At 43.1% G+C, this 23,817-nt stretch overlaps 1 pseudogene; it reads right to left on the reverse strand.

Moving 5' to 3' along the window:
• Nucleotides 1-9,966: 9,966 nt before the first annotated feature.
• On the reverse strand, nucleotides 9,967-12,103 carry LOC103215847 (regulator of chromosome condensation pseudogene; annotated as a pseudogene).
• Between the last annotated feature and the right edge of the window lie 11,714 nt (nucleotides 12,104-23,817).

The following is a 23,817-nucleotide window of genomic DNA, read 5'->3' on the forward strand; positions in this document are numbered from 1 at the left end:
ATATTCAGGGCCTCAGTGTCCCCAGGCCCAGCCCAGGTTCCATCACAGAGCAGGCATGTGGGGATGACCATCTCCTAATAGAAGTGGTGATCTTTTAGTCCCAGTGCTGTGAGCTCTCATATCCCCTCCTCTGGGACTGGAATGGTAGTTGGGAGGTCCAGGCCTTGCCTGGACTCCTGCTGGCCCTGCCCCGCTTGCTGGCTTGGGCCTGCCTGCCTAATGGAGGAGGACCCCTGGCAGGCAACACAGGCCCTTTTTCTTTGTTAATTACTACCTGACATTTTAATGTTCACATTTAATTACGTTCTTCACCACTTGGTGCAAAAAATCCAAAAACACTTGAAGCCTTGGAGACCTATAAACCAAGTAAGAGAGCTTTGTAAAGCCCTTTGAAGTCCCTGCTGAAGCCCAAAATGTGCATTCTCTTTGAATGTGCTGATTGTGTGATGGGGCTTTTGAAATGAGGAAAGGCTATGGAACGAACCTGTGTGCACATTCACACTAAGCCCCCGCCACCAACATACACACACATGGGTTGGAGACACCCAGAAACCCACTGCCGTCCCACAGGCCCCTGGAGCCTACACAGCTGGGTTTTTGTTTGTTTGTTTGTTTGTTTTCTGGGAAACAGCAGGAGTTAACCAGAAGAGTGACGGTTGTGCATGGAGGGCCCTGGTTCACAGTTCAGCTCTGCCATCCCTAGAATGATACCTGGGTGAATGACAAAGTTTCCATTTCCTCCCCAACAAGGCAGTGGTGATGTCCCTGAATGAGCAACTCCCAGAGAGCCTGGTGTGTAATACTGTCTTATCCACATTGAGTAAGTGTCTGCTTTAATCAGGTGACTTGCTACATGTTTGCCAAATTGCAAGTTAACTTTATATGCTTTAAAATGTTTTCCATGAAATGAATTCACTTTCCAGAGGAGTCCTCCCTGGGACACTATCTTATTCCTTTTTATGCTGCTATAACAGAATTCCCAAAACTGGGTAATATATAATAAACATTTATTGGATCATGGTTCTGGAGGCTGGGAAGTCTAAGATTGATGGCCTGGCATCTTGTGAGGGCCCTCTTGCTCTGTCATAGCATGGCAGAAGGGAAAAGAGAGGGCGAGAGAGAACAAAAGATCAAACTCGCAGCCTCAAGCCTTTTTATAATCAGCATTAATCCTTTTATGAGGGCACAGCTCTCATGACCTAAACATCTTGCAGTAAGTGCCACCTCCCAACAGTGATGCGTTGGGGATTAAGTTCCCAACACATGCTTTTGGGGGACATATTCAAACCTTAGCAGACACTGTGCGCTCATTGCTCCAGCACTACAGAGCAGACTTGGAGCAGTCAGGTGGGGGAGCTCACTTTGGAGTGCCTTCACATAACTGCATTTCTCACCTGCCCCATTGACAGTTTTGCTGTTAAGATGCTTATACACCTGACAGCAAGGTCCTTTTGTGGTTCATCTACAGTTCATACTAGCCAGACTCCCTGGCTCCCTCTTCATTTTCTGCTCCAGTCTGGGAGCAGAAAGGAGTAGGCCATTGTGACTGAGCTCATTTTCTAAAGATTGCACCAGCAGCATCTCCTTCCCACATGTTCTTCTGCAATGAGACTTTGCCACTCTGCCCACGGGATGGGGAGACCAGACCCCTCCACTGTGAATCTTGGCAGGGTGTAGCCACTTGCTTGTAACCAACAGAATGCATTCGAAGTGATGCTACATGATTCTGGTTGGGTCAGAAGAGACTTTGTTGGTTCCCTTGTGGGATACTTCCTCTTGCAACTCAGCTGCCATGCTAAGTCCACACCCAAGAGAGTGGCTTGGGTGTCAACAAAACATCTGGCTAAGTCCAGACTTGCAGTATTCTCAGCTCAGGCAGACAGATGAGTGAAGAAGTCATCTGAAGATTCTAGCCTCCAGCTGAGTCCCAGATACCAGAGAGCAGAGACAAACCATCTCCTCCATGTCATTCAAATTCCTGACCCACAACATCCATGACTATAACAAATCGACTTTTGTTTTGCACCACTAAATTTGAGGTGGTTTATAAGTGGTGAGACAGGCATGGGGATGTCCAGACAATTTACGGCTAGAGGTCACACTGGGAGGTGGGTGATGAGTAGTGACTAGTGTGACCATGTAATTTATCCTTCAACTTGGAGCAGTTTGACAGTGAAGTGAGGTTGGAAGAGAGACAGAGAAAGACAGAAAAACAGAGACAAAGAGGAACACAGAGAGAGAGAAAAAGGAGATCCAGATATCTATGTTTCTCTGTCTGTACCTCAATGCCAATAGGTATATCAAAATAACAGGCACAAACTGGAATTCGCTTGGATCCCTGGTCACCCTACAGATGGGCTGCTTCATCACTGACCATCTTTCCTTTTCTTCCAGTACTATAGAGGAAAAGCCTGGCCTTGGCTTTGGAAGATCTGGATTTATGTCCCTGTTGAGTCATTTTACTAACTGAATGACATTGGATACATTACCTAGATAATCTTCCCAAACCTCAGTTTTCTAGTCTGTAAAATGGAAGTAATAATTCCTTTTTTTGTTCAGCCTTTAAGCCATGGCAATCAATCTTTTGCCTTTACAATGACTGCTTCATGTCAAATCCCAAAGACTTTGTTCAGTTCTCACCTCTCTGGCCTCTCTGGTATCCAGCCCTGCCAACTGCCCTTTTCTTGCAATATCTTCCTTTTAGTTTCTGCAGCATATCTCTACTGGTTCTCTTCCTGCTTCTCTGGCTGTTTGTTCCCAGTTTCCTCTATGGCTTTTCTTATTCTGCCCACAGTTTAATTGTTGGGCCTCTTGAGGACTCTGCCTAGGCCCAATTTGAACAACACAGAGAAAATAGACTAAGCAAAAATAATAGCAAAGCCTGAAGCATCTGTGGGACTATAACAAAAGATCTAACATTTGTGTTGTTGGAGTCGTAGAAGAAGTTGAGAAAAAGAATAGGGCTGGAAACGTACTCAGGGATAGAATGTCCCAAAACTTCTCAAATTTGGTAAAAGATATAAATCTACAGATTTTTAAAGTTGAGTGACCTCAGCAGGATGAGCCATAGAAATCCATATCAAAACACATCATAATCAGCCTTTTGAAAACCAAAGACAAAATTGAAAGCAGTCAAGGAGAGATAACACCTGAGATACAGGGGAAAAACAATTGGAATGACCATGGATTTCTCATCAGAAACCACTGAGACCAGAAGGAAGTGACATTACATTTTTCAAGTGTTGAAGGAAAAAAATTTTCAACCTGGAATTCCACATATAAGTGATAATATACTTCAGAAGTGAAAATATCCTTCAGAAATGAAGTAGAAATAAAGATACTCTCAGACAAAGAACAAATAGAGAATTTATTGACAGCAGATATATCCTGAAAGAATAGTTGAAGAAAGTTCTCTGAACAGAAATAAAATAATAATAAAAGAAGGGACCTTGGAAATAAGAAAGGAAAAAGGAACATGATAAGCAAAAATATTAGCAAATACAATTGACTTTCCTTTTTCTCTTGAGTTTTCTAAATTATTTTGGCTGACTAAAGCAAAAATTATATAACTGTTTGATGTGGCTCTAAATACATGCAGAGAAAATATGTAAGACATTTATATTAAGAGAGAGATAAATTAATCTAAAAGAAGGTATTTTTTCTATACTTTATGCAAACTGGTAAGATGACATTAAGTACATCATGATAAGTTATGTGCGTATATGTATACATATCTATATACATCTAGTAATACTTAGAGCAACCACTAAGAAAAGCTATACAAAACGATACACAAAATCTAAATATAATCAAAATATATTTCTAAAAATGCTTAAGTAGCCTATAGGTAGGCAGGAACAAAAGAAAACTAAGAAATGCAAAACAGAAAACAAAAAAATTAAAAAGGCAGATGTAAAGCCCTAAAATATCAATCATTTCATGAAATATAAATGGGTCTAAATATATCAATTAAAAGACACTGGCATAGTGGATTACAAAGCGCTACTCAACTATATGCTATTTGCAGAAAACTTGCCTTCAACGTAACAATGTAGATGGGCTGAAAATAAAAGGATGGAAACCATATAACAGGCAAACATTAAAGAAAGCAGGAGTAGCTATATTAAGCTCAGATAGATTTCAAAGCTAAGAAAATTAGTAGAGACAGTAGGGATATTATATAATAAATCAACCAAGAAGACATAGTAATCCTAAATGTTTAATGTTCAAACAACAGAGCACCATAGCACATGAAGCAAAAAATGATAGACCTGAAAGGAAAAATAAACAAATGCCTGATTGGTACTTCTCAAGTCTGAGAAAACATCACAGCCAAGAGGAGCCTAAACAGATGTGACAACTAAAGGTCACGAATCCTGAATGGAATTCTGAAACAGAAAAAGGACACTGGGCAAAGACTAATGAAATCTGAACAAGGTGTGGACTTGAGTTAAAGACAATGTATCAATATTGATTCATTAGAAGGAACAGAGAAAACTAGGTGTGGGAAAGATGGGGATGCTCTGTACTATATTTGAAACTTTTCTGTAAATCTAAAATTTAAGAATTTTTTTTTTTAAATGGCAAAAAAAAAAAAAAAAAAAAAAAAAAACACCAATACCCTTCTTTCAGATGTCCAATCCAGAAATACAAGACATAGAGTAGTTAGCTGGGCTACTTCTTCTCATTCACTTCATTTTTTGACTCAATTTCAGATGAAGCCCTGTGGATTCTACCTCTGGATCATGTCGTCCAAAATGCCACCCATCAATTTCCACTGATCCTCCTTGGTGCAGGGCATCCTCATATTCCCCCTCCACTGAAGCAACAACTCCTCACTGATCTTCCTGCTTCCAGTCTTGTCTTTCTCTTTTCTCTCTTATCCAAACCCATAGGCATGTCCTCTTCAGATCATGAATAATATTCCTAAAATACAAACAGGATCAGATTCCCTCCTTGTAAAATTCCTTCAGTGAATGTCTACTAACTTCAAGGGAAAGGCTAGGACCCTTGGATCTTCCAAATCCAGACCAGACTGACTGCTCCAGCCTTCTTCCATCATCCACAACACCCATTTTGCACCCAATGCTCCAGGCACTGGGAGCTACTCACAGTGCCTCTGACCTGACAAACTGTTCAGACATCCACACATTTTCTAGTGCTGTCTGCACTTGCATAAATTGCCCTCTGCTTCCCTCATGTCCCCTCTACTGTTAAAACCTGCTCATCTCTTATTACTCAGCTCCACTGTTCTCTTCTCTCTCTACAGAAAAGGTTCCAGGCTCCAGTTATGACTCTCCTCTATGTCCCAAACAGAACACATTTGGTTCCCATTAGAGTCTCTAGAACAATCTAATCTTGCATTACCTTTTTCCTCTACAGGACCACAGGTTGTTGAAAAAAATGGACAGTCTCCCTGGTATCATTTGTCTTTGTATCCCCAGCATCTATGGCATTGAGTACATAGAGTCCTTGGGATGACCAGCAATCAAGCTGTGGGCAGAACAAGAACAACCAGCAAAGGAGACTGAGAAGCACCAGCCAGAGAAGCAGGAGGAGAACCAGTAGAGAGAGCTGCTGCAGCCACCAAAGGGAGGAATGTAGATGTCTGGTTGAGTTGGGCTAGATTTGTTAGGTCTGCATGAGGCCTCAGGATGGCCCTGTGAGAACAGCCCAAGTCACCCAGGAGAGCCAGCAGAGCATCTGGGTATGACATATGAGCCTCCTACCACCACTCTTTACTGTTCAAACTGGAGAAGGACTGAAAACACGTGGGCAGCCAAGCACCTTTTATGGGCTTCTGGAAGCTCATCTCAGCCACAGCATCAAGTGTACCACATGATGCTCACTCACAGTATGAGCCCCCATGAGCAAAGCAGTGACCCCAACACTGAGTGCATGGTAGAGTCCCATCTGCTCCCACATGGCAGACAGGCCCCTAGGAATGAGCATGACTGGGTCGGTCAACCAGGTGCAGATTCAGGGTGGTATGGTTGAATCAGGCAGATGGCTGTAAGATCAATTCTCCATCTCACCATTTTTTTGTTGGGTAATTCTGATTAAGTTAGTGAACTTCCTTAAGCTTGCTTTGTACCATGGGGACAAAACATCCACCTCACACAATTGCTAGAGCACGCAGGTGAGGAAGGACTTGACATCTCTTGTAGCTGGTGATAAAGACACACTAATGATCTCTTCTCGTGCATGTTCTTAGTCTTACAGATGTATGCCGATTTTGAATATAAAACCTATATAGCTGATGTTTACTTTTTGGATATTGTAATGGCCCTAGAGCCCACAGTATATACGACATGAACATTCATTCCTTCAGCTAATATTTATTGGGCATCTGTGGTAAGTACTGGGAAGGCAATAGTGATTATCCAAAGGTCACATTTTCCTGTGTGTTGAAGGTGCTTCGTTGAGGAAGACAAATGTGTCAGCTTCTAGGCAGGAGAAATGACATTCACAAAGACACATACTGTGTATAATTGGAGGGTTAGAAGATGGCAGAGATGAGAGATACCAGAGAAGTTGCACAAGGACCTGGGGATGGACCACAGAGAGTGTTGAATGCCACCCTCGAGATAGCAGCCCTGTGGCCTGTGGGCCATCAGCAGGACAGTGACAACTGACTGCTTCCCTTCCCTCTCTCCATTTTTTGTTTTTGTATACTCTTAGTGTTTCAAATTTCATTTAATTAACGAATGGAAGTTGGCAACAAAAGATTTTGCTACATTTGCCTGTTCCGATTCTTGACAATTCTCTCTGAGGAGGAGCACTGGGCTACTCATAGTGTCTGGCATCTACTAGGTATTATTTAATATCTGTTCAAATGAACAAAATGTACTTGTATTGAGTTGAACCAAAGTGAAGCCCTTTGGGACAACTTTGGAGCAATAGTGGATTATATTATTCTGGATGACTTATGAAAAATACTTACCCTTAATCAGTCTTAGATGAACCGAAAATTATTCATATTCAGTTCAGTTAATGGTAGTTATTTAGCTAAGTCTTGATTATGTGTAATGGACAGGAGTTAGTCCACAGATAACAACGTGGCCCTGGGTTTCCCTCTGCCCCTGGCCTGAACATCGTTTTTATGAAAGGATACTTTCCTGTTTGTAGAGCAGCCAAAGACTCACATGTGAATTCTTTATACACATTGCAAGCAATCCAAGCATCTGACTTCCATTCTTCACTCACAGCTGGGAGCAAGTGCGAGAAATCAGTGGAAAGCTGGAGGTTTGTTAACAGGGGGTTTATTTTGGCACTCGGTTGCAATTAAATACAGTGGGTTAAAAGCTTCTGAATGCATTACCCTCTTTTAAACAGGCCACTTTCAGAGTGTTTCCACAATGAACAATATTCATCACCAATGTTATATATGGCTGACTTTCACCCTCAAATAATACCTTCTTTCCTTGGAAGGAAAAGCAACTTTCCCATCATTATAATTGAATCCAAACATCTGTCACCCACAAAGGCATGGTTTTAGAGGTTGATTAATGGATATCTGGCTCACAGAGTACACAGAACCATACTCATTTGCAACAAATTTACACCCACACCCACACACATGTTTAGGCACATACACCAATACACATGGCCCAAATGCTTTCCTCCAAAAACCACGTTTCCATTATCATTTCTTTGAATAAAATTAAGACAACAATAAAGAAAGCGATGTAGGCAGAATAGTAAAAAGAGCAATGACTTGGAGTCCGCAATGACTGATCATGACCTTTGACGAGCAACATAATCTCTCCAGTTCTCAATTTCCACACGTGAAAAATATGAATGATGAAACCACCTCCATCATTTAACGCTTATAACCCACCCACGACCTGACATGCTCAAAAGTTTGTGCCTTTGTGTGAGAGTTCCTCTGCCAACTGTGTTCCACGAGACCTTCATCATCTTTCAGAACTCAACAGATATGCCACCTCCCCAAAGAAGCCCTCCCTGGTTCCCCCAAGCAGAATAAGCAGGTCATTCTCAATCATTCCAGAAACCTTGCATGCCATCAGTTTTGTTGCAGCTTCCATTGCATAGTACAGCAACCACCTCACCTAAACTATTAACCCACAGAGAACAGACCAGGTCTGATTGTTTTCATTTCCCTGGTGGAGAGAAAAGGAATAGCACATGAAGGTTCTAATAAAAGGTTGAAGGGGAAAAAACAACTGAATGAGTAATTACTTGAATGACACAATATCCTCATATGGCATAAGAAAAGCTCCCACCTGGCTTGCAGTCTCTTCCCCTCTGCAATGCTGAGACCTTGGTCTTGCTGAAATCTGGTACTAGTCCCATTATGTTCTTGGCCCATCACCTTCAGGATACAGTCCAGATTCCTCATCAAGGCAACCTGACTCTGTCTCTTCATGGCTGAGTTGCCACCTCTTCTACTGCTCTCCTCCTATCCCCTGCCACCTGCTATGTTCTAGGATACTCAGCCAAGGTTCCTGACACACCGTGCTCTCTCATACCTCTGGGTCTATCCCTCTCTCTTACAACCCCATCCACCTTCCTCACTTAGCCAATTCCTAACTGTCTCCAAGACTTACCTAAGATGATTTTTCCTCCAGGAACACTTCCAGGATCCCGGAATCCTCTTATTCTCTGCCTGCCAGAATGTCATGGTTGTCTCTAATAGGACCGTCTGTTTGAGGGTCTGTGGGCTCCTTGTAGACAGAAGCTGGGCCCTGCTCACTTCTATCCCCTGCCCCATGCCTGATGCTGACTGGCCACTCAGTAAGCATGTCTTGCTGTGAGTGGGTGGGCAGATGAACGAAGAGTCCAAGGTGATCAGAAGAGGGTCAGATTCTATAGGCCAACTCTAAAGCATGTGCATGCCACACCACCAGCTGAGGGTTTCCTTCTTGTCCTTTGAGGAAGGTTATTTTCTTCTAGACCTTAACCAGCATCTGAGAAAAGCATTCTCAAAATCCCCCACTGCAGCTATTAGTTTTTCAAATTCTCCTTGTAATTCATTGTATGTGTCTGTGCACATATGCCTATATATATATATAGTTATATGTGCACAGACACATACACATAGTCACATATATAGGTATGTATTTATAAGTGCATACTCAATAAATACTCATTGAAGCTATGTTGCTAGGTGTCTGCAAGTTTTTGATTATCTTAATTCTAGTGTAGAGACAGATTTTGCTTAGATTATTTCTTTTTAACCCCTCCCCTCCCTCAGCACACACACTTTTATTTTTAAACGTTTTTAGTTTTATTTGGGTAACTCTTTTGCAGGCAGCTTATACTAAAATTTTAAAAATTGAATTTGATTGTGTTTTCTAGTGAGATAATGTAATTCATTTAGGTTTATTATTATTTCTGATTTTGAATGTGTTCCATTTCTTGTGTTTTTTTTTTCTTTTTTTGCTGCCATTTTCTACCTTCTTTTCTTCCTTCTGACGGATTAATAATGCTAGATGTCTTCCTTTTTCCTATTATTTGCTTTGGAAGTTGGAGATTCTATTACAATTGGGTGGAGTGGATTGTCCCCTAGGATTTTCACTTTACAAAATCACATTTATATTTTCAAGCAGTATCTAAAATTATTCAGCATATCTGTCTTCAATCCAAATATGATACTGCTCTTAGCATGCTTCAAATGCCCTTCACACACCCCGCTCCATCATCTGTGTTATTGCTCTAAAACTTTAGTTCCATATTCATTTTTTCCTTTTTTTTATAAAACTCTAAATTTATACAAAATGTTAAAAGATTTTGTTCTCCCTCCAAAATATTTTACAATTTAAAAAAATCAAAACTATATCCTATTTTCTCAGCCACTGTACAAGTTGCTGTTTCCATCTCAGGACTAGTCTCTGGCCCTCCAACACTCTGTCCCTCCCTCAATCCCTCCCCTTTTATTATTGCTGTTAAGTTTGTTTATAAAACCCTCCACCCCCTCTCCCCACCCCATACCCTGCTCTGCTCTGCCCAGCCCAGCATGGCTTCTCTTTGCGATTCCAGGCCCTTGGCTGCAGGTAAAGATGAATGGATGGGTGCGATGGACAAAGGCAATGCCTGAGGGGCAAGAGTACGCTTTGTGCTTCTGGGAGAATCATTTTTATCTTGGTCAAGTGGAGGATCATTCTTTTTTGTCCCATGGACACCTGTTCTGAGCCAAATATTTGGCTTAGAGTTGCCCACAGCCATGCAGCTCTGCTTTTTCTGCACGTTTCTCTGGGCGTGGGTCCATGACAGATGGGTCTTATGACTGTACCATTTGTTTGCCTGTAGACTGTTAGGGACAGGAAAGGGGCACATGACTAGAATGGGGCTTGATGGAGCCCAACTTCTCAGAGAGTGGGCACCAAACCCCAAGGGAGAGGTTTTGGTTTTCTAGTAGGTAAAGCCCGGGCCAACCAGGACCATGGAAGGTAGGGAAAAGGGGAGAAACGTCTAACCATATAGCTCTGGAGCGAGCCATGTTCCTTCTGAAAATCCCCTGTCCATCCCCTCCTTTATTCTGTAGGTCCCAGGAGGATTCCAAAGAGGAGGAAGAAAAATAGGAAAAGGATTCTGTTCTGCTGATGGGAAAAGGCAGGAGCTGACATAGTGCTCAGGGCTGAGGAGAGGCCCACTGCCATCTGCAGCTGTCACTGCTTCCCTGTTCTGTGAGGGAGGTTGAGTGGGACAGAAGCCAGGCCCTCAGAGGCTTCATCAGCTCTGTTCCTTGTCCTTGACTAATAAGACTGTATGCTGGCCCCTGCTGGACACAGATAAGACCACATGGTTCTTCAGCTGTTTGCCCGTTATCTCCACAGGGCTCCAGGCATCCTCATCCTGCCCTGTGCCCAGCTGGTAGTTGGTGCCCATGCCCCAGGCGAAAACACGACCATCCTTGGTCACAGCATACCCCACAGAGGCCCCACAAGCCACTGAGGAGACAGCAGGCAGCCTGGAGATGAGGGTGGGTATGCTCTTCTCCTCAGCACCCTCCCCAAGGCCCAGCCGCCCATACTCAGCCTGGCCCAGGCTGTATGCTTTTCCTTCTGAATCCATGCAGACTGTATGGTGCTGGCCACCAGAGAAGCCCACCCAGGACTTGGTGGAATTCTTGAAGGATGTTAGGTTCTGGAGTATGAAGCAAGATTCTGTGCCCAGAGTTCCAAGCTGATGGTAGTTGGAGAGGCCAAAGCCGTACACGTGGCCCTCGTGGGAGATGGCAAAAGTGAAATAGGCACCACAAAAGGCATCCTGGAATCTCATGTGGCCCCGGCTTCCCCTGGATTTCAGCATCACACACTTGGGGACCAGGAGTCGTTCAAGACCTTGCCGGCCACCACGGTTGGCAAATAACTCAGGCACATAGCCTAGCTGGCCCTGTTCCCCACAGCCCAAAGTGTAGAGGTCACCATCAGCTGTCAGCATCACCAAGTGGTCGTTTCCTGAGGCCACCTTTACCACAGGCATGTCCAGCTGCACCTGCACAGGCACCATGCTCTTCTTCATGGGCTCCAACAGCCCAATCACACCGTTATTGTCCCGGAAGGAGCCCCAGAGGAAGACATGGCCATCCTCCGTGAGGGCTGCTGTGTGACTGTCTCCTGCTGACACCTGTACCACCTTCTCTTGCAGCTCCACTCTCCCAGGGATCATCTCCGAGCCCTTCACTGATGTGTCCCTTCCCAGGGCACCCTCATGATTGCAGCCAAAGGAATAGACCTGGCCACTTTTGCTTAGACACACGGTGTGCATGCCCCCAGCCTCAGCCTGCACAACATCCTCTGGAATGGATACCAGGGCTGGCTTCTTCCTCTCCATCACATTCTCACCCAGCCCCAGCTGGCCCACATCGCCCTGGCCTAGTGTCAGCACCAAGCCGGGTTCTGTGCTGTGGGACCTGTGTGAGACTTGGCAGGAGCAGGCACCAGGAATGCGGCGGGAGGCAGCGGCCCTCGCATCCTTCACCTTCTTGCTTTTGGGGATGGCATCTGCTAGGGGGGACCTTCTTTTAGCTATGCGCTTGGGTGACATCTTCCTGTCCTCAGTGCACGTCGGCCACAAGGCCCATATTTATTTTTTCTATCAAGAATTCATTGCATCTACCAACATAGTTTACCAGTTCCTTTAATCACCATTTCTTGTTGTATTCTACTCCTCTGAATTTAGTTTCCTTCTTGCTAAAATGTATCTTTTAATGGTTCTTTCAGTGGAGGTATAAACTCTCTTAATTCTTGTATGTCTGAAAATGTCCTTAATTCAAATACTCTGGAATGACAGTTAACTGGGTGCAGAATTTAGGCTCACAGCTCCTTTGAAGATGACTTTCCATTTTCTTCTCGCCTCTATTGTGGTTGATTGGAAGTCTGCTGTCAGTCTGGGTATAATTCTTTTGTAGAAGTCTTAGTCTGTTTAGGCTACTATACAATAATCTTACAGGCTGGGTGGCTTATAAACAACAGAAATTTACTTCTCACAGTTACAGAGGCTGTGAAGTACAAGATCAAAGCTATGGCAGATTCAGTGTCTGGTAAAAGCCTGTTTCCAGGTTCACAGATGGCACCTTCTCACTGTGTTCTCACGTAGTATGTCAAGGGATCTTTTTGGGGTTTACTTTATAAAAGCATTATGGGCTGGGCATGGTGACTCATGCCTATAATCTCAATATTTTGGGAGGCTGAGGCAGGCAGATTACGTGTGGTCAGGAGTTCGAAACCAGCCTGGGCAACATGGTGAAATCCCATCTCTACTACAAACATAAAAATTAGCCAGGCATGGTGGCACTCACCTGTAATCCCAGCTACTCAGGAGGCTGAGGCATGAAAATAATTCGAACCTGGAAGGCAGAGGTTGCAGTAAGCTGAGATTGTATCACTGCACTACAGCTTGGGCAACAGAGTGAGACTCTGTCTCAAAAAAATAAATAAATGAATAAAAATGAAAGCATTATGATCTAATTCATGAAGGCTCCATATTCATGACCTAATCATCTCCCGAAGGGCCCACCTCTTAATACTATCACCTTGGGGGTTAGAATTTCAACATAGGAATTTCAGGGGGAAACAAAAATTCAGACCATAGCAGTAGACAATCTCTTAGGTAGACTTGGATAATTCTTCTTTAATTTTGAGCTGTTATATTTTATTTATGATTAATATTCATGTATAAACTTATTATTCTCAGCATATGATTTCAATATAAAGTTCCCATTCTTTGTTAACTCTTGAAAATTATCACCCATTGTCATTCCTAATATTGTCCCTCCTCCTTCCCTTCTACTGTTACTTCTGAAAGTTGCATTAGATTGATGTTATAAATTCTCAATCATTTTTCATATATTTTAACTTCTCTTTAAATAACTATGCTTTTAATTATTTTTTTCCTTTTCATGGAGCTCAGATACTGAGGGTTGTGTTAATCACACACTTCACTTCATGACAACTAGTGTATAACAAGGTCCCTCACTTGTTTTATCTATGTGTTTATTTTGTTTTACCATGATTTATTTATCTCCCCTCTCCCACAGAAGAACCACTCCTGTGTGTTTAATGTGTATTATTTTGTTCATATGTGATATTAAAACACATATTGTTTTCTGAACATGTATTTTTAATTTATGGAAACAATTATATATGTCACACTGTATTTTGTAAGAGACACACATATTGTTGTGTGCATGTCAAGTTCATTACCCTTAATTGCTGCATATTAATGCTTGGTGTACTCCAACCAAGTGTTACTAATTCATTTCCCAATGATAGCATCCAATCTTCTCTATAGCCTTGACACGACAGATAAATCCCACTTGTATTTGTCCTCTTACTGGATTTAGAACATTTCTTTGCGATATCCCTATTCCTACCTCTATACACATATCTGTCTATCCGTCTCTCTCTCTCTCTGTCTCTCTCTCTCTGTATCCATCTATGTCTCTACCTATCTCCAGGAACATACCTAATTTAACTAGTGCAAGATTGCCTTTCAGAATAGTAATAGCTTTTACTTCCACTAGCTGTGTATGAGGTTCCTACATCCTTATATCCTAATGAAAATTTGATCCTAATCAACATTTGGCTTTATCCAACTTTGTTTAATAGCCTTTCCTTGCTATATATCTCTGTGTGGAATTATGCGTAAATTTTCCAATGTTATTTTCCATTTTATTAATTGTATCTTTTACTGTGTCTGGTTTATTTATTTTCATCCCATCTACTGAACTTTCAGTCTTTTACTTTAAAGATTATATTTTTCATTTCATGGGCTGCTTCTTATTTTTTCTACATCCACTTGTTTTTTATTCATTTTCACCAATTTTTGTTTTATAATCAACTGTTGTTTTGATTGATAGTATTTCTTTCACTATTTCTTGGAGAACTGCTTAATATCTTTATTTTTAAATCCCACTTAAATTGTAAGCCATTCTTTCCCAGCCCCATATTCTGAATTGACTTGACTTTGCTTCATTTTTCTCTGTTGCACTTACTAATTCCTAGTGTACTATCTAAGTTAGTTTGGCTATCTCCTTCCCCTGAGCCAGGCAGGGACTTCTGTCTGCTTGTCCATGCATCTCCGGTACCTAGAACAGTACCGGGCACTGTAAATGTGTAGCTTCCCAACACTCCTATTGAATTGGTCAATGAATGGATTGGTCTATGTTATCTTCATTTCCTCTGAGTGAATCCTTTTGGTTGTTTTGTCTGTTGGATGATTGTTATAGTGGTAGCTTTCCTCGTGTGCTACGAATTTCCTACTGTGCCCATGGTGTGGTATTGGTTTTTGTTTTAGTTGCCTTTTCTTGTCCCTGCATTCACTTCTCCTGCCTGGTGGTTTTGTTGTTGCCTTTACCCAGTCCCTGGGTTTTCTGCACCATCAATGCTCTCATATTTGTGACCTACGGTTTGCACCCATAGAGATATCACTGATCCTGTGCCCAGGCCAAAGCACAGCTTTTCGTGGCTTCCAGAGGATGAATGGATACCACCTTTCCCTCCCGCTACCCCAGGGAAAAGTTCATCATCATCTGCAGCCACAGGAAAACCATCTCAGGCTTGATTTCGTGTCTGTGTGCCCAGAAGCCCAATGAACTTGTAGGTTTCACACAGGGAAGCTGGTTCTGGACCACTCCCCAATAGTGAGCTTGGGCCCTGTTTCCAGCGGCAGTTGGCTTTGTGGGACCAGCAACCGTTTCTGCAGCTTCAGCCTTGGGCCATGTGAGTCCACATTCTGTCTCTTGTCACTGCTGATGCTTATTTTGTTTGTGAGTGTAGCTCTAGCTTTTCAACATCTTAAATATATCCCTAAAATAACTTTTTTGAACCACCTTATTTTCACTTTGATGAGTTTCACAAGACTATTTTGAAATGTGAAGATCAAGTGTTGATCTTTTCTTTCTCTCTGCATTTTAGCTCCATCACCATCCTCTGAGCCCATAAGAGGCTGGCAGAAAACACTCCAAACATCAGACAACATGATTCCACCTCAAATACCCTTGCATCTGTTTTCTTTACCTCCTACTTTTTCACTGGGCATCTCAGGCATCATCTTCTTTGAGCAGGATGTCTAGGTTTTGTGCCTGTATTAGTCTGCTTAAGCTGCCGTAACAAAATAGCATAGACTGAGTGACTTAAAGAACATAAATTAATTTCTCACAGTTCTGGATGTTGGGAGTCTGAGATGAATGCAGTAGCAGGCTTGGTTTCTCCCATACTCTCTCTCCGTGGCTTGCAGGTGGCTGCCTACCTGCTGTCCTCACATGGCGTTTTGCCTGTATGCATACCCTCAGTGTCTCACCCTCGTCTTATAAAGCTACTAGTCAAATTGGATTAGGGCCTACCCTTTTGACTTCATTTAACTTTATTTCTTCCAAAGATTCTACCTCCAAATACAGCCACATTGGAAGTTAGGGCTTCAGTGTATAAATTTTAGGAGGACGCAATTCAATCTATAAAACTCCTACTAAGATCCTATGCTAGAATTGAACAGAAATAATGAAGCAAATAGATACTCATGCATTTGGTCTTTCTCTTCATTTAGTCAATGGTCTTAACAACAAGAATGAAGCAATGTCTTTCCTGATTTGAAGTTCATAAGCACCATCCCCTTTGCACATATGCCGTAATGTTCAACCATCTATATGATTGTGTGTTATGAGTGTATGGAGGTGGTGTCCACTGAGGTTGAACTTCAAATTATTTTGGTAAGATTAAATGCTGATTATCAGTGAAAACATCACATTACCTTGGAGTAGATGTTCTTTGATTACTAGATGTTAGCCAGGACCCTTTGTGTAACTAGATGTCAGCAAGCAAGTGCCTGTAGCATTTACAGCATATATTTACTGTTCTGCATTGAGAAAGCCACGTTTTCCAATATTCCTCATGATTTCTGGGAAGAAGTCAATATCTCAAGCCCTCCCACTTTGAGGTTCAATGTTAGGGAGTGGATTAAGAAGGATCCTATTGGGGAAAGATGATGAGAAAGAACAGGGGAGTGAGTCCCTCATGGCATATGTGCCGTGGAAGCAGAGAGAGAGAGACTGGCCATCCTGGCTCAACTAAGGACCTAGGTGGCCACAAGAAGATGTGGCTGAAGCTGATGAACCTCCTACCCAGTCTCTATGGGCATGTCTCACGAACATGTGTGAGTGTAAGGGTGTCTCCTTATACATACCTACTGCATGTGCGGGTAGGTAAGTTAAAGTAGCTATCTACTCGAGTAATTTAACACTGGGAGCCCAGGTGCATTCCCCGGGGATCCACCAGTGCTGAGCATCACTAAGCAGGTCAGAGAGTCCCTCTCTGTCTCGGGTCCTGAATCACTGTTGCCATGCACCCAGAACTTTCTACATCTGACCAGGGCTTCCCAAATAGTGTTTAACAGCAGGAGAGATGCTCAGAAGAGAGTGGCCCCATGGTAGATGCTGGTGAAAGTAATTGTCCTGCCCTGGGGCCTTGGCCAGACTTTGAAGAGTCTTTGGATGATCCAACCCCAGGGGTGTGGAGTATGCTACTTGGGGAGGAAAAGAGGAGTATGAACACATGCTATTTTTAAATTTAAATATTAAAAGCAATGAGACTTTTTTTGTACACCAAGCTCATGAGTTGCCACTACTATTTTGAAGTCAAAGTAATCAAGGCAAGAATATTTATCTATGGATCAAATGTGTTTAGTTAGCACTATTTTATGCCAGAACCCAAATTAGGCAGTGGATGCACAGAATCAACACGGCCTGCCCACAGGGAATGCCCCAGATGGGCAAAGAAACACCTTAATCATCTGTGCTGATGCCATGTGACACAGGCAGTGTGATGAAGCCTGCAGGGCTGGGAAGGATGGCTTCTTGCAGGAGGTGGCTCAAGGGTGGTGACAGGGTTTTGAGAAGTAAATAAGAGGTTGTCAGGTAAAGAGAACAGCAGAAGAGGCTCCCTTTGGTCAGGTATCAGCCAGGTGTCTTTATTTTAGTTCTCTAAAAGGAAGTCTTTCATCCAGTGGGTGGGACTCAGCCAATCTGTGACCACTGGATGGTTCCAGGGGGACCCGGCAGTCACCCATCCCGGCCAATGTAAAATCTGCAGCTGGGGCATCTGAATGTTTGGTGAACTTCAGCATCAGAACTCTCTGTCCTGTGCTCAGCATGTTCCTCCACACGTAGGAACATTTCCCATGAATCTGGCCAATCTGGAGGCGGTGCTGGAGACTCAGAGACCTCCCCACACCAGCCTGGCGGGCCCCTCTGCCCAGAGTGGAATGCACCCCCGGTGGAGCCCAATCACTGGCTCCTGCCCTCATCTGCTTTTAATCACCCTCTTTCTGCAGTACATCCCATTACGTTAACAAAACATTTTTGCAATTGCCCAGTGCTTGCTGCTGGGTTAGAGCTAGAAGGGTGACACATCCTTACCTGGGCACATTAGTAAATCAAGATTTTTCTAGGTCTGGGCATGCCGCCCCGGTGCTGGCCAGTCCTGCAAGGGACCTCTGACTTCCAGAGCAATCTGTTCTGTATCAGTTGAGCACTCCCTGGGCCTCAGCTGGCCGGCAGGATTCTCTGGCAGAGGACTGTGTTCTAATGAGGCTCTGTTTGTCTAAAGATCACATTTTGGTACCCTCGGGGGAGGCTGCTAACAGAATCAGGGAGCATCCTGGATCTTTCATCCCACAGTTTCTTAAGTTGCTGTCAACAGGACTTTGGCAAAACCTGCTCTTTAATTCTCTAAATAAGTTACAGGAAAAGCAGTTTTCTGTGCCACAGCCACATCAGCAACCAGGCGACCGCCCTGGGAAGCCTCTACGTCCCTGGCTGAGGAGTGCTACTTGTAAGCTGGTGTTGTTTGAAGCCAGAATCTTAGCATTAGGATGTGTTGGAAAGGGAGGCATTCCAATATTACCTTCTTAGTGTTGTGCTAGAGTGCCCTGGGAGTTTTCCAAGAAGCAGGAGTATTGTAAGAAAATGTGCAGGTGGCAGATGACTGTCCTCTCCCCTGGGGGAGGTGAGGACAGGATGCTGAGGGACCGGAGAGCGCAAGGGGAAATGTGTCCATCAATGGGCTCAGCTGAGTGTCCTGGGAGTTTCTTGTGCTGATCCCTGGCATCCAGGTCCCCGCTGTGAACTGTGTTTTCCAAGGATTGAATATACTTCCCTGGCAGAGGGATGAGGCAAGAAGTGGGTTCTGCTGGACAGGGTGCAGGCCATGTTCCTTAACATGGGCCATGGTCCCCGGGGACCCATGGAAGGCTCCTACCTCCAGTCAGACAAGCTGTATAAATGCAGCTATATTTATCAAGCTCGTTTTCTATGATAGATCACCAATGGCTACAGAGCTTATAGCTCCTCCCATGGAGTTGGAATCTCTCTCAGTCCCCTAGGATCTGGGCTGGCCTGTGACTTGCTTTGGCTAATGGGATAGTAGCAAATGTGGCACAAGCAGCGACTCTCTTCCTCACTCACTTTCCCCCTTGCTGATCTTATAGCCCTCCTGCCATGCAATTAAGTCTAGGGAAACTTCTGGACAATGAAAGACAGGAAACCCAGTCCCCTCCTCCTCCTCTTTTTTCTCAGCTCTTTAAATGCACTTTCAACATCCCTTTCAATCCACCAGGATGACTCAGGGGCTATGTTTTTGGTGCTGGTAGAATGGAAATGACCCCCCCATGTAATAACTTAGGGTCTGTCTGTTATCCCCACCAGACTACATGCTAGTTCCTCAAAGTATGGAATATGTTCATTTGTCTCTGTAGCTCATGCTTACAGCAAAGGAGTTGACATGCAGTAGGTCTTCAATATACATTTTTGGAAGGAAGACAGGATGGAGGGAGGAAGGGAAGGCGTGAGGAGGGAAGACCCCACCGGGACCCACACACAGCATTTTTAATGTGATAACTACATAAATAGTGTTGTTAGGACTTCTTTAATTTAACACAAATTCATAAAATCTCAGATTGGGAAGAGACCTTGATATTCATAGCTGCTTTTTCATACTGACTTTTCTTTGCCTGACTCTCACGAAGGTATTGTGAAGCAGTCATACAAGTTCATTTTCATTCCTATCTGACAGTGAGGAGAATAGGGCAAAGGACTTAAATGACTTGCTCAGCAACGTGACACTGTTGTGTGTGGACGGCAGAACTCAAGCCAGGACTTCTAACTTCAAACACCCCCTACCATCCTACCTGGGGATCCTCGGGGTCAGTGCTTCCTATGTGCCAGTTACTAGAGTGACGCCTTCAAAAGTTTTGCCATTTCTACATACTACTTGCCACTGTCACTTTATTTACTTTATTTTCTTTACATAGGTGCATTTTAACTTTGGTGTATTTATTAGATTTTAGTTAAGCTTTTTTATTTTGAGATAACTGCAGTTTCACATGCAGTTGTAAGAAATAATACCTAGAGATCTTTGTATCCCAGCTTTCCCCAATGGTAACAACTAACAAAACTATAGTACTATTAGCACCAGGGCATTGAGATTGATACAGTCAAGATACATAAAATTCCATCACCACAAGCTTGTTCTTATTGCCCTTTTGTGGCCACACCCACTTCCCTAGCACTACCAGACCCTCCTTATCCTTGGCAACACTAATTTGCTCTCCATTTCTATAAGTTTGTCATTTAAAGAATGTTACATAAACAAAATCATTCAGTATGTCTAATAACCTTTTGAGATTGGCTTTCTTCATTCATCATCACTCTCTGGAGATTCATCCAGATTGTTGTATGTTAGAAATAAAAGTTAAATAAACTTCTTTTTCATTGCTGAGTAGTATTTGGTGATGGTATTCCATTGTCTTCCTATTCACCATTGAAAGACATCTGGGTTGCTACCAGTTTTTGGCTATTAAAAATAAAGCTATTATACACATCTGTGTCCAAAATTTTGTGTAGATTTGCTTCCTTTAATCTGGGAGAAATGTCCAGGACTGTGATTGGTTGCATGGTAGTTGGATATTTGGTTTTTTTAAAAAATTGACAAACACTTTTCAAGAGTGATGGTAGTGTTTTATATTTCCATCAGCAATGTGTGAGTGACCCCATTTCACCAGATGCTTGCCAGCATTTGTATGGTCATAAATTTTTTTTTTTTTTTTGGCCATTTTGGATAGGTGTGTAATGATATACCATGGTGGTTTTAATTTGCATCTCACTAATGGCTAACAATCTTGAACATCTCTTGATGTGTTTATTTGATAAATGTTTATCTTCCTCGGTAAAGTATCTCATGATTTTTTCCCGTTTTCTTATTTGATTGGATTTTTTACTGTTGAATTTTAAGACTTTCTTATATATTCTAGATACTATGATGTTGTCATACATGATGTTTGCAAATATTTTCTTTCAGTCTGTGGCTTTTCAAAAATTAACAATAGGCTTTTTGAAGAGCAAAAGTTTTTATATTTAAGAAATCCAATTGATCAGTTTTTCAATTTATGGGTTGTGCTTTTGGTATCAGTCTAAGAATCCTTTATCTCATCCCATATCCTGATGATTTCCTTCTATTTTCTTTTAAGTCTTGTAGTTTCATGTTGTATATTTAAGTTCTTTATTTATTTTTAGGGGGAGTCTTGCTCTGTCACCCAGGCTGGAGTGCAGAGCCGTGATTTAGGTTCACTTCAAACTCCACCTCCTGGGTTCAAGCAATTCTCGCCTCAGCCTCTTGAGTAGCTGGGATTACAGGCACGTGCCACCATGCCCACCTAATTTCTGTATTTTACTAGAGATGAGGTTTCACCCTGTTGGCCAGGCTGGTCTCAAACTCCTGACCTTAGGTGATCCACCCGCCTTGGCCTCCCAAGGTGCTGGGATTACAGGTGTGAACCACTATGCCTGGTCCATGATGTATTTTGAGTTAACTTTTGCAAAGGGTGTAAGACAGGTTGAGGGTTTTTTTTGTTTTGTTTTGTTTTGTTTGCCTATGAATATCTAATTACTTTAGCATCATCTATTAAAAAGGCTCTTTTCTCCAATGGCTGGCTTTCACATTTCTGTCAAAGATTAGATAAGCATATTTTTCTGGATCTGTTTCTTGGTTATTTATCCTATTGTATTGATCTATCTATGTGTCTAGCCTTCCACCAATACCACACAACCTCAGTTACTATAGGTATACAATAAGTCTTGAAATCAGATAGACTGATTCTTCTCACTTGATTGTTCTTTAAATTTTTAAATTTAGTTACTCAAGTTTTTGTGCCTTTTCATTTAAATTTTAGAATACTTTTCCCCTGCCCAAAAATATATATATATATAAATCTTGCTGAGGTTTTGATAGTATTGCCTTAAACCTGTGTGTCAATTTGGGGAGAACTGACATCTTCAGTCTACTGCATCTTCCAGCCTATGGTATGTCTTTCCATTTGCTTAGATCTTCTTTGATTTCTTTCATCAGTATTTGTAATTTTCAGCATGCAAGTTCTATGCACATTTTGTTAGATTCACATCTAAATATCTTATTTTTGAGCAATTATAAATGGTATTGTATTTGATATATTTGTTTAAAATAAAACTTTATGTTGTTCCATAAATGAAAAACAGATCTCACTTCTATAAAATAGGGAATAACTACAAAATCTACATAATTTAACTGAAAGAAAACACAGTTGTTAAAAAAATGGTCTGTGTGCTTTGTAAAATCAGCACATGGACCACCAGTCGTGCATGCGCCACACTTTGGAACACAATCCAGCCTCCAGTGGTTCATGACTCACCACACCAATAAGACATTCCTAGAATATAGCTGTGGGTGCCTTACATAAAAACCCTCAGGGCTGGGAAACTCACCACCTCGGCAGCTCATTCTATAGTCAGACAGTTTTGACTGTTGAGAACTCCTTTCTTTGTCTGAGCTGAAACCTATGGTGCTGTAATTCCCGCTGGTTCCAAGTTCTGGGGTAGAGGGCCAGATGGTGCTGGTGCCTTCAATGTGCCTCCAACTATGACTTGGACAGTGTGCTCTCCTGTGCCTGCAGGATGCCACTTTCAGGAACTGGGCAGTATTTGTAAGCCCTGGAGTCTTACTAGCTGGCTTTAGATGTCTGGTCTACTGTCAGTGCCCCAACAGCCCTTCAACTGGCTGGGAGGTGACCATGGCATGAGCCTTCAATTGTGCCTCTGTCCCACCATGCTGCCCAGATCTGGTAGACCTCAGGCATGTTTATTTTTGCAGCCCAGGTATTCTCTCAGGACATGATGGAGGAAATAAATCAGTTTGCTATTCATTCAACCCACCCTCAAGTGAGCAGGGGACTCTTCCAGAATCTGGGTACAGATTGAGGCATAAAGTGGAGCCCCTGCCCTGCAGGACTCAGAAACACGTGTTGGTGGCAAGCAGGCACTCACGAATCACCAGGGCTAAGGTGAACTCTATGCAAAGAGCTGCAGGCAACCAGACGAGGAAGCAGCCACGTTTCCCTGCAGTGCAGGGGACATCCAAGAGTGCTTGATCTTTATGAGGACCTAAAAGGTAGACACGTTTATTCCCATTCTATAGTTAGAAACTGAGACTTATGCATAGTTTCCCAAGATCACAAAGTCAGTAAATGACTGAAACAGTTTTGGCTTTCAAAGTCCTAGCCCCTTTTTCTTATTAGGCAAATGGAAGGCTCTCAGTATTTGTTGAATTAATGAAAAGAGGTAGAAATGAATTCTACACTGTCTGCCAAGAAGTTTCCTCAGAGGCAAGAAAGAGCAATTGTGCTCATGTATCCTTCCATAGGGCTCTGCAGTACTCCTGCCCAGCTTGCCCTGGGAACCCCAGAAGAACACCTGCACCCACAGCCAGGGAGGATCCCCTTCCTCCCTGGGAGGCCTGGAGCCTCTTGGCATTACTGGGCTGGGCTGTTGGTTTTATTCAGTCACACTCACCCAGGGAATGACTTTGATAGACAGTTTTGTCTGAACCTGGCCCTGGGAGGCTGGGGGCTAGTAGGAGGGGTGTAAGAAAGCCTGGAGCAAGGGGAAGAGCAGCCCCAGAGTTCACAGCACGAGATCTGCTGCCCAGAGAGGCGAATTAATTTGTGCAGGATACACGTCCATCATACAAGGAGCCAAGATTTGGACCTGAGGTTTTCCTGGGCCCTTCCCACATGCCCCCGACCTCTGCAGAGATTCAGAGGAACGAATGGGAAGGAGCAGCCAACCCGAGTGCCCTGTGAAGCCGCCCTGGGACCCCAGGGGCAGAGGGTTCGTGTGTGCCTCTGACTCGCCCCATGGTCACTGCCAGGCCGCCTTGCCCACCTTCAGAGCTCTAGACAGAGGCCCCTTTAAACTTCCTCCCCGGCCAGGCCAAGACGCTGCAACAGCTCAGCGAGGCTCCCAGCGAACCCCGAGTGAACCCTCGGGGC

This window comes from Chlorocebus sabaeus, chromosome 9 (assembly GCF_047675955.1).
Source record: "Chlorocebus sabaeus isolate Y175 chromosome 9, mChlSab1.0.hap1, whole genome shotgun sequence".
Lineage (NCBI taxonomy): Eukaryota > Metazoa > Chordata > Mammalia > Primates > Cercopithecidae > Chlorocebus > Chlorocebus sabaeus.